The sequence below is a fragment of the Budorcas taxicolor genome, chromosome 1 (genome assembly GCF_023091745.1).
Source record: "Budorcas taxicolor isolate Tak-1 chromosome 1, Takin1.1, whole genome shotgun sequence".
In the NCBI taxonomy this organism is placed as follows: Eukaryota; Metazoa; Chordata; class Mammalia; order Artiodactyla; family Bovidae; genus Budorcas; species Budorcas taxicolor.
Window position 1 is genome coordinate 135,970,023 of NC_068910.1, and position 10,492 is coordinate 135,980,514.

A 10,492-nucleotide genomic window follows, 5' to 3' on the forward strand; every position below is an offset into this window, starting at 1 on the left:
ACCCCCTTCTCCTTTTGCCCTCAGTTTTTCCCAGCATCAGGGTTTTTTCCAATGAGTCAGCTCTTCACATCAGGTGGCCAAAGCACTGGAGATTCAGCTTTAGCATCAGTCCTTCCAATGAATATTCAGGATTGATTTCCTTTAGGGTTGACTGGTTTGATCTCCTTGATGTCCAAGGGACTTTCAAGAGTCTTCTTCAGCACCACAGATGAAAAGCATCAATTCTTTGGCACTCAACCTTCTTTATGGTCCAACTCTCACATCCATACATGACTACTGGAAAAACCATAGCTTTGACAGTCAGAAAGGCCAACACTAAAAAGTCTACAAATAATAAATGTTGGAGAGGGTGTGGAGAAAAAAGGACCTCTCCTACACTGTTGCTGGAAATGTTAATTGGTGTAGCCATTTTGGAGACCAGTATGGAGGTTCTTTGAAAACCTAGAGTTGTGATATGATCCAGCTATCTCACTCCTGGGCATATACCCAGGCAAAACTATAATTCAAAAAGATATGTGCACCCCGATATTCATAGCAGCACCATTTACTATAGCAAAGACATGGACACAATCTAAATGTCCACCAACAAATGTATGGATCAAGAACATGTGGTATATTAATACAATGGAATATTACTCAGCCACCAAGAAGAATGAAATAATGCCATCTGGAGCAACATGGATAGATCTAGAGATAATCATACTAAATGAAGTCAGTCAGAAATAGACAAATGCCATATGCTATCCCTTATATGTGGAATCTAAAATATGACACAAATCAACATATCTATGGAACAGAAACAGACTCACAGACAGAAAACAGACTTGGAGTTGCCAGAAGGGAGGTAGTTGGGTTAGGGAAAAATTGGGAACTGGGGATTAGAATGGGTAAACAACATGATCTTACTGTATAGCACAAGGAACCATATTCAATAGCCTGTGATAAAATGTAATGGAAAAGAATACATATAAAAAACTGAGTCATACACAGCAGACATGAACACATTTAAATAAACTATACTTCAATAAAACAAAAAATATATCTATGTGAGCTTTGACCATCTGGATTTGAACTCAACTCCATCATTTACTGGCTGTGTGATCTCAGGCAAGTTTCTTCCCCACTCTGTGGTGGAGGTTGTGGTCTGCTACCCCAAGCCCCTTTAAGACTGAGGCTCTCAGTCCCGAGCTGCTGGCAGTGTTGGTGATTGATGGGTCCCAGTTGCGCGTCTCTCCAGGACTTGCCCTCAGCGGAAGAAAGTCACCTTGCTCAAGGTCACATGTCCCCTCCCCCCACTTCTCAAACCTGCCTCCCCTGAGGGTTGAGGAGGCATATAAAGGCCTGACCCTCTTGCTGCACAGCAGGACAGTCCTGAAGGGACACTGGAGCTCCTTGTGGGATCAGCTGGGATCTCCCTTGCTACAGCATTGCATTTCAACTCCTCTCTGCCCATTTCATGAATCCTCACCCCCTTGTAGTTACTGTTCCTGAGAGTGCTCCTCAATAAATCTGCACACACACCCGTCTCAACCCAACCTGTGACAGTGAATAGTGATGCCAGGAGACAGGCTAGGAATAGACTTCAAAATGGGATCTTGGTGCTGGATCGTGGTCAAGCAGGCAATGAGGACCTCAGGCACATAGCTGTAGCACATTGTTAAAACTTTCCCAGGTGGTGACCTGGGCTGGGATTCTTCTGGAAGGCAATGCATAGGTTTGTACTGGTTTCTGTGCACTGCGTCCTGTGAGCTGAGAACCAGGCTGAGTGTGAGCCTGGAGCCACATTCCCATCAGCAGAAAGTACTGCCCTTGAAGGCCTTGTTTTCCTCAAAGATGAGGGCATGCGAGACACCAATTGGACAAGCTGATTTACTGAGATTTCTTCCAGCTCTCGGATTCTTCACGAGTGAACTAGTGATGGATGCGGGTCGGGGGCTGAGGGGAGCAATGGGAGGGCCTTGGAGACAAGAGTGTGAATATGCGAGGTGGTGGTGGGTGGAGGGGTCTGGAGGGGATTTGGGGTGTCCCCACCTTCCCTGAAGTGGCCGGTCTGATCTTGGGCTCAGGCCCCTAGCCCTCCCCCAGGCCCATGGGTTCTAATTCTGACCTCTGTGAGATTGGATTTTTGTCCACTTCTCTCAGGAAGAGCTTGGCTTCATAGATTTCTCTTTCTTCCCCCCACATCTGCCCACAGCCTGGCAGGAAGGTGTGGGCTCAGGATCACACAGTTACAGAAGTAGGAGGTCAGACCCATGTCGTGGGGTCTGGTGCATGAGGCCGTGAGTTTGTGCTCCTGCACTGGCCTGGGCAGGCGGGACCTACTCCATCCCCTCCAGAAGATACATGAGCACTTGTCTCACTGTATTGCCTCCCCACCAGCCCATGAGGCAGACACTCAGGGAAGAAATGGAGGCTCTGGAGGGTTCACTGTCTTCTTGAAGGCTCCATGGCTCATGGTAGAGCCACTTCCCTCCAGCACAGAGTAGCTCCAAGCCCAGTCCTCCTGCTGGCCTGCTCTGCTCCTCACTGGGGCCGACTCAGAATTGTTTGGCAAGAGATGAGAGGATGTGAAACAGGACTGTGATCGGGACAGTGGAAGGTTTTAGGTTTTGCTTGTTTATTTATTCATTCCCAAATGAAAATTAGTTCTACAGAATGCTTTAAATTTCAAAATTTAAATTTAAAGAAAAAAAAGGTAAAGTAAAAATTACCCTTAAATTCTACCAACTGGAGACAGTTACTGTTAACAGTTTGGTGAACAGATTTCCAGACAGCTCCATGTGTGTGTGCGTGTGTGTGTGATATTTTATGATAATAGGATCATCAACTGTTTCATAACCAACTCTTTTTACCCAACAATATGTCATGGAAATCTTTCCACATGGGTAAATATAGCTCTGTCCTTCATTTGCTGGCTGCAGACCATCCATTGTATTTCACTGCAAGTGAAAATATGCATTATCTTGCATTTATCCAACCTAAAACCCTGGGCATTTAGGTTGTTTGCAAGATCTTGCTGTCACACAGACTCTCTGATGAACATTACCACACCTCTACCTTGACCATTTGTCCACCTGCTGTCTCCGGGCACATTCTAGCACGCTGATCTTAGAGAAAATTCCCACAGCAGTGGTGGCTACTCTGCAGCCTCATTCTGGTCACAGAGTGGAGGGGCTCCTCCACATTTTCATGGTGGCTCAGCAGACACACGCTCAGGGATGCAGCTTTTTTTCTCTTGGGCAGCTCTGGGTGAGAGGCAGGGTGGGCCTTGCCCCCAACCTGTGAAATTTCCAAATCCAAATCCAAAGACACAACCAGGCCACATGAATCAGCCTTACAGAGGTTGGTGGGGCTTGAGGGTGGCCTGCAACTCAGCCAGGGGCTAGACTTTGCCCTCTAAGAGGCCAAAGGGCCAGGTGGGGCCTAAAGACCTTGGGCCAAAGGCTGCCAGTGGGCCATGATGGAAGCCTGGGCTTGGTACCCCATTGATTCATTTATCAACCTGTGCTTTTATCTAGTAAGGTAGGTCTGTCGTAGGGCTGGGTAAGCAGAACCAAGGAAGGGAAGATTTCACAGTTGGTAGGGGAGAGCCCACAGGCAGGAGGGCTAACTGACAATTCTCATGCACTTGAGGGAAGCAAGGTGTGGGGGTTGGAGGGTTTTAGATGGTAGTTACTTTCTTAGCAGACTTTAGTCTATACCTTAGCCAGGTAAGGCTTATTTTTTAAAAACAAAGTGGCCTTCCGTGGTGGCCCAGTGGTTAAGAATCCACCTGCAAATGCAGTGGACACGGGTTAGATCTCTGGCCTGGGCAGATTCCACGTGCTGCGAGTTGGACACGACAGAAGCGACTTAGCAGCAGCAGCAGCAGGACCGCTGAGCCCTCATGCCACAGCCAGAGGAGTCCACATGCCTCGGAGCCCGCGCTCCACAGCAAAACAAGCCACTGCAGGGAGACGCCTGTGCTGCAGGAAGACAGTGCCCCTGCCACCACAGCCAGAGGAGCCCACATGCCCCGGAGCCCGCGCTCCACAGCAGGAGAAGCCACTGCAGGGAGACGCCTGTGCTGCAGCAGGACAGTGCCCCTGCCACCACAGCTAGAGAAGAGCCCACACGACCACGAGGACCCAGTGCAGCCAGAACTAAATAAATGGAAACGTAAAAGAAAATGAAGTCAGGGCAACTTTCATTGTTATGAATACGCTCCCTCAACACTCATACAGAGCTTTTTTCCAAGGGGAGAGACACAGGTGAGCCTATTTCACCATTTTCAAAGGCAAGGTTTCCTCTGCATCCCTCCAGTGTGTCCCAAGGTCATGGGTTGGTTTGCTGGGGAACAATGACTCTATCAGGGGCTGGGTTTGTGCTCTGGAGGAGGCCTGCTAAAGAGGGTGAGAAGGGAGTGGGGGAGTCCCAGAGTCTTGGCGGTGAGATCCTATCTATGAGGCATCCAGATTGTTTCCATGGAGATGAACATCCCTGAGTGGACACCCACCAGACTGATCATGACCCTGACTGTCATGGTTGCCAGTTAGTGCCTCCTCCCAGGAGACGGTCTTCAAAAGCGCTTTTGGGGAAAAACGTACAACCAAGAATACTCTACCCAGCAAGGCTCTTTTTCAGATACCACGGAGAAATCAAAGGCTTTACAGACAAGCAAAAGCTAAGAGAATTTGGTACCACTAAACCAGCTTTACAACAAATGCTAAGGGAGCTTCCCTAGCTGGAAAAGGCAACAACTGGAAGCCAGAAAATTACGAATGGGAGAGCTTACCAGTAAAGGCAAACATTAAGGTAGGAAATCATCCGCAGAAAATTGTGATATCAAAAACGGCAATTGTGAGAACAGCACAAATATTGGAATACTGCAGAATATTGGAAAAGCATTCGAAACGAAGAGAACAGCAACTTGAAACAATCTTATGTATATACATAGACTGATAGATCAAAACCTCATGGTTACTGCAAACTGAAACACCCTGTTACGAAAATCAAAGTTACCACAAAAAGAAAATTATCGGCCAATATTGCTGATAAAACATGAACGCAAAAATCCTCAACAAGACACTACCAAACCAAAATCCAGCAATACATTAAAAGGTTTATACACCATGATCAGATGGGAAGAAAACCATAATTTGAAAAGATACATGCATCCCAATGTTCTTTGCAGCACTGTTTACAATAGCAAGACATGGCAGCAATGTAAATATCCATCGACAGACGAGTGAATAAGGAAGATGTGGTGCATATATATACAATGGAATATTAATCATAAAGAAATAATCGCTGCCTTTTGCAGCAATATGGATGCAATCGGAGATCGTCATACTAAGCGAAATAAGTCAGAAGAAAGACAAATATCATATATCACTTATATGTGCTGTGCTTAGTCCCTCAGTCATGTCCGAGTCTTGCGACCCCACAGTCTGTAGCCTGCCAGGCTCCTTTGTCCATGGGATTCTCCAGGCAAGAATATTGGAGTGGGTTGCCATTTTCTTCTCCAGGGGATCTTCCTGACCCAGGAATCAAACCTGAGTCTCCTGCATTGCAGGCAGATTCTTTACTAAGCTACAAGGGAAGCCCTTGTAGCTTATATACGGAATCTAAAACAATGATATATATGACTTATTTGTAAAACAGAATCAGACTCACAGACTTCAAAATATAAACTCACGGTTACCAAAGGGGAAAAGTGGAGGGAGCGATAAATCAAGAGTTTGGGATTAACATATACACACTGCTGCTGCTGCTGCTAAGTTGCTTCAGTTGTGTCCGACTCTGTGCGACCCCATAGACGGCAGCCCGCCAGGCTCCCCCGTCCCTGGGATTCTCCAGGCGAGAATACTGGAGCGGGCGCCATTTCCTTCTCCTACTATACATGAAACAATCAGCAAGGACCTACTGTATAGCACAAGGACTTCTACTCAATATTCTGTAATAACCTATCTGGGAAAAGAATCTGAAAGAGTAGATAAGTGTATAACTGAATCACTTTGCTATATGCCTGAAACACAACATTGTATATCAATAATACTCCAGTAAAAATTAAAAGAGCTCTTGCTGTATTCTTCCTCTTGCTGAGACAGTAGGGGCCCCCTCCTGCTTACTCAGGAAGCTCACAGAGGCAGCAGGTGCTGTTAGGAATCCATTTCAGGACAGGGCTGAGGCTGGGCCAGGGTGGAAGATGATCTGGCTCCTAGCAGCCTCTATCCATTTCTTGATCTTTAATCACAGTACTCTGATTTTCCCCTTCCTCCCCCAGTCTTGGGCCTCCCCGGTGGTGGAGTTCTCCTGCCAATGCAGGAGACACAAGAGACTCAAATTCAATCCCTGGGTGGGAAGATCCCCTGAAATGGCAACCCTTCCAGTATTCTTGCCTGGAAAATTCCATGGACAGAAACACTGGCAGGCTACAGTCCATGGGGTCACAAAGAGTTAGACGTGACTGAGCACACAGCACACATGCCCCCATTCTTAGACCTTGTACTTTGGGGGGATGGCTCTACAAACCCATATGCCGCAGAGGACAACTTATGACCTGGCTGACACCAATCAAAGGGGTCTTAGACTTCTCTCCTGCCGCGGCACCATGCCCCATCCTCCCCGATGCAGCAGCTGGCATCCACCTGGGACAGGGCACAGGTCTGCACAGCTACTCCGGAGCTCCTTGCAGGGACAAACGTTAACCACTCTCTGAGGAGACTCAAAGGCTTATGACAACTGGATGAATTATTGCTGACACCTCTAATTCTGTGCTTCAGCTAAACACTGTATTCCTCACGGTGCCACCTATTCCTAAGGTCACCTCCTGCCTTATCACTGAAATGCCTCCTGAAGCCCAGCCCTGGAACTCTCAGGTGACATCAGCTCTTGATTTGAGCCACAGAAGGTCATACAGAGACCCTGGAGACCCACAGATGAAGTTTATTCCCACAGATGAAGACACAAGAACCCAGTGACTTTCCCCGAATCACACAGCCTATTAAAAAACCAGGACAAGTCCCCGAAACCCAACCCGTGCCCTTCCCACTGTTGGCACTGTATACCTCATGCATACATTCAGCTCAAACAATGGATTAGAAAATCAAACTAGAACAGTCCGGCCTGGGTGCTGCTGCTCAGTCGACCCCAGCGCCTCCCTCTTTTTGTTCTGCTCACCACGTGCTCATCCAGTGCTTGGTGTCTCGCACAGCAAGACTCTTGGGTCTGCTTTCTGGGCCCAAGCAGAGAAAGTGCAGGGCTACGATAGCCCGAGTGGCTCCTGCGAAAGCCCCTTCCTGAAATCCATACTCTGTAACTTCGACTTGTTTCATCAGCCGGGCCGGTGTCGCCTGGCCCTTCAGAGTGGAGAGTTTCAGCTGAACTTGCTGACTTTCTGCAGATGTGGGAGGGGATGGTGGATGCCACAGGCAGAGTCTGCCATGAATCTGCCTGGACTGGGATTTTGGCGACTAGTTCTCCGCCGGCAAGTTGCCAGGCCCTTCTCTTCATCCCCCAGTGTCCCAAAGGGGGGCGACGGTAGACAATGTAAAATAGAGCTGGGGGTTTCTGGGCACATCAGAAACTAGAAAAGTGGAAGAGGGTTATCCTAACCACATGTGCTCCTCATGCTCGTCTTTGAGAGCTTTCCCTCTCCTGAAAGCCCTACTCAGAAATGCTCGGTGGGGAGCCCAGGGGCAGCGGGAGCAAAGAGCCATGTTACGTGGGAGGCCAAAGTCAGGATGCTGCCCTCACCCTCGGCTACCTTGCTGGGACCCCTTTGCTGGGCACTTCAGCATCATCCTGTACCTCCCTCCCCTCCGCCATGGAGCACGGAGCATGGTCACAGGCTGCCCCTCCTTCCAGGCTGGTGCAGCTCCCTCCATGAAGGCCTCCTAACTATGCGCCTTTCTCACCAGGTCCCCACTCCACCGGGGCAGCCCTTGTCATGCTCTCAGGGTGTGTGAACTCACCGTCTTTCTCAGTCCTCTCCAAATTGAGGCGGCCTGGCCTGAGGAGCAGCATCAGAAATGCTCGTTCTTGGGCCCACCCCTGCCCCACGGAGTCAGAGATGCTCAGGGTGGGGCCAGTGCTCCGGGGGGTTTCTGATAAACGGTCCAGGTTGAGAATCACTAACATGTAACGACTTTCAGGTTGTGAAACAGCTTCTAGGCTGTTTGTGCCAAACCTAAGGCAGCTGGGGAGGCAGAAATAAAAACAGCCCACCTTTGTGCTCAGCACCAACCAGGCAATAATCCTGGGAAGATGGAGACTGTTGAGTCTAAGAATAATTGTTTGGGCTTGGAACTACAGAGGGGCCATCCAAATCTCCATTTTGTAGAGTTGGGGACTGAGGTTGAGACAGGAGAAAGCATTTCCCTGAGGTGAATACCAAAAGTGGAACTACATTTCAAATTTCTTCAGTCCTAGGTTTATTTTCTCCCTAAATTGAAACATCTTTAAAAAAAGTATAGCACGTATACCTATTGTGTGAACCTTTGTAGGTCATGGTCCTAAGGAATCCATCCTCATTGCAAACCTGTAAAGAAAGCCCTGGGGAGGAGTCTGGAGGAGGGGATGATGTTTCCTCCTCAGTGTGCTGAGAAGCCAGGAGGACCGTCCATCCTTGTTGGGGGGTCATTTTCTCACTGTCCCTTCTTCCACACACTAGCCCAGTGGCCTCACCAAATGAGCCCAAGGGCAGGGGCAGTGAGCTTTAACTGAACGTGTGTCTTCTGGAGCCCCAAAAAGAGGTTGTCAGAGCTGGACGGCTGTGCACACAGCAGGTTGGTGCAACCCAACTGTATGTAGCACCCAGACAGTGTCTACCACACGGCTACAAATTTGAAACTTACAAGTCAAGCTAACAAACTTAAAGGTGTCCTGTCCTCCTTCTTTGACAAATAAACCTTTATATGGACTTGGCTGACTGAAATCTGAGGTTCAGAGGGAACAGGCTCCACCCCATAGCTCTTCTTACCCAGGTTCCATCCCATTCTTTGAGGGCCTATTCATCAAGCTCCAGCCACACCTCCCTGCAAAGGGCCATCTTTTGACTACCCCTTGGAGGCAGGACCTGGAGAAGAGGCCGTCCAGACCCTGGAAGCTGGGATAAGAATTTCAGGAGCATGTCTAAAAAATGGGGTCTGGGCTTCAGGTGAACATGTCCCCTTTCCCCATGACTCCTCCAGCTGTTGGGGGCAGTGGTCAGAGAAGGGCTCACTTCTCAAAATGCAGTCCCAGGACTGGCAATATAGACACCTCTTGCGTGCTGGTTAGAGCTGCAACCTTGCTGCAGACCTACTGAGTCAGAACTGGCAGTCTAATAAGATCCCCAGGGATTCGTGTGCAGGTTTGCAGAGGTTTGTTCTAAGTCATAAAGCCCAGGCCCAAGGTCTGTCTTGCCCAGGTCTAGGGGTACTAATAGTGGGTATTAATAAATATTTGCTCAACAAATGCCAAATGTCACCTAAACCAGCTGGGGTGAGTGGCTGCCTGGCTCACAAATTCTTTAATCTCGTCTTTCTCTGGGGCCTCTGTGGCCAGAGGTGATTGGTCCAGCAGGAGTCACTTGACCCACTTTGGGTCCAGAATTCTCCCCCAAGAATCTGAAACTTAAGCCCCCAAATCCAGATCCCAGAGTAACAGCAGTAGCAACAGTTAATGTCTCCTGCACCTGTTATGTGCCAAGCACAGTGCTGAGTGTTTTATATACAGTATAAATATCTTATCTTCACAACAACCTAATCAGATGGGAATTATTATTCTGTTTGTTGTTTAGATGAGGATCTGTGACTTGGATTTAATTAACTCCCCCAATGGATTAGGGGAGGCAGGGATAGCATCAAGAGAGCTGACTGGCCAAACCTGAGCCATGTGGTACAGAGACGTTATCAACTTCTGCTGCCAGGACCCCAGACTTCCTGGCTTCATGGTGATTGGGTGCCATGGGGAGCAGGGTCCCAGCTCTGTGAGGTGGCTGTTAGGAGGGATGGAGGAAGGGAGGGAGGGAAGAGGCAGGCTTGGGGAAGAATGAAGGGCAGGAGCCCTGGGAGAGGGGAGCACCAAGAACCTCCACTTCCCAAGTGAGTGTGGGGCACCAGCCAAGACCAGCCCACCTGCCACACTTCAGTACAGGCCAGAGGGTGCCCACTGTGAGGACTGACCCTTCCTTCCCTTCTTCCATTGAGTTAGCAGCCAGCTTGCCAAAGGAACGGTGTGGGTGACTTATTTTGGAGACAAAAGGCAGGGGGTGGTGGAGAAGACTGCACTGCTCTGCACCTGGTCCCCAGAGGAACAGACGCCTAAGAGGCCGAGAGGATGGAGGCAGCTGGGATGTGCTGGGATGGCTGAGGCCAGAGAACCAGTCCGTACTGGAGAAGGGAGTTGTGGGCCTCGCTGGTTGGAGGCTTGGACTGGTTCCTGACCGAGGTTCTGAGTGGAATCTGTCATTCTGGGAGGCAGGGGGGTGAGCTGGGGCTTGCAGACCTCTGACCACCTAAGAAGAAAA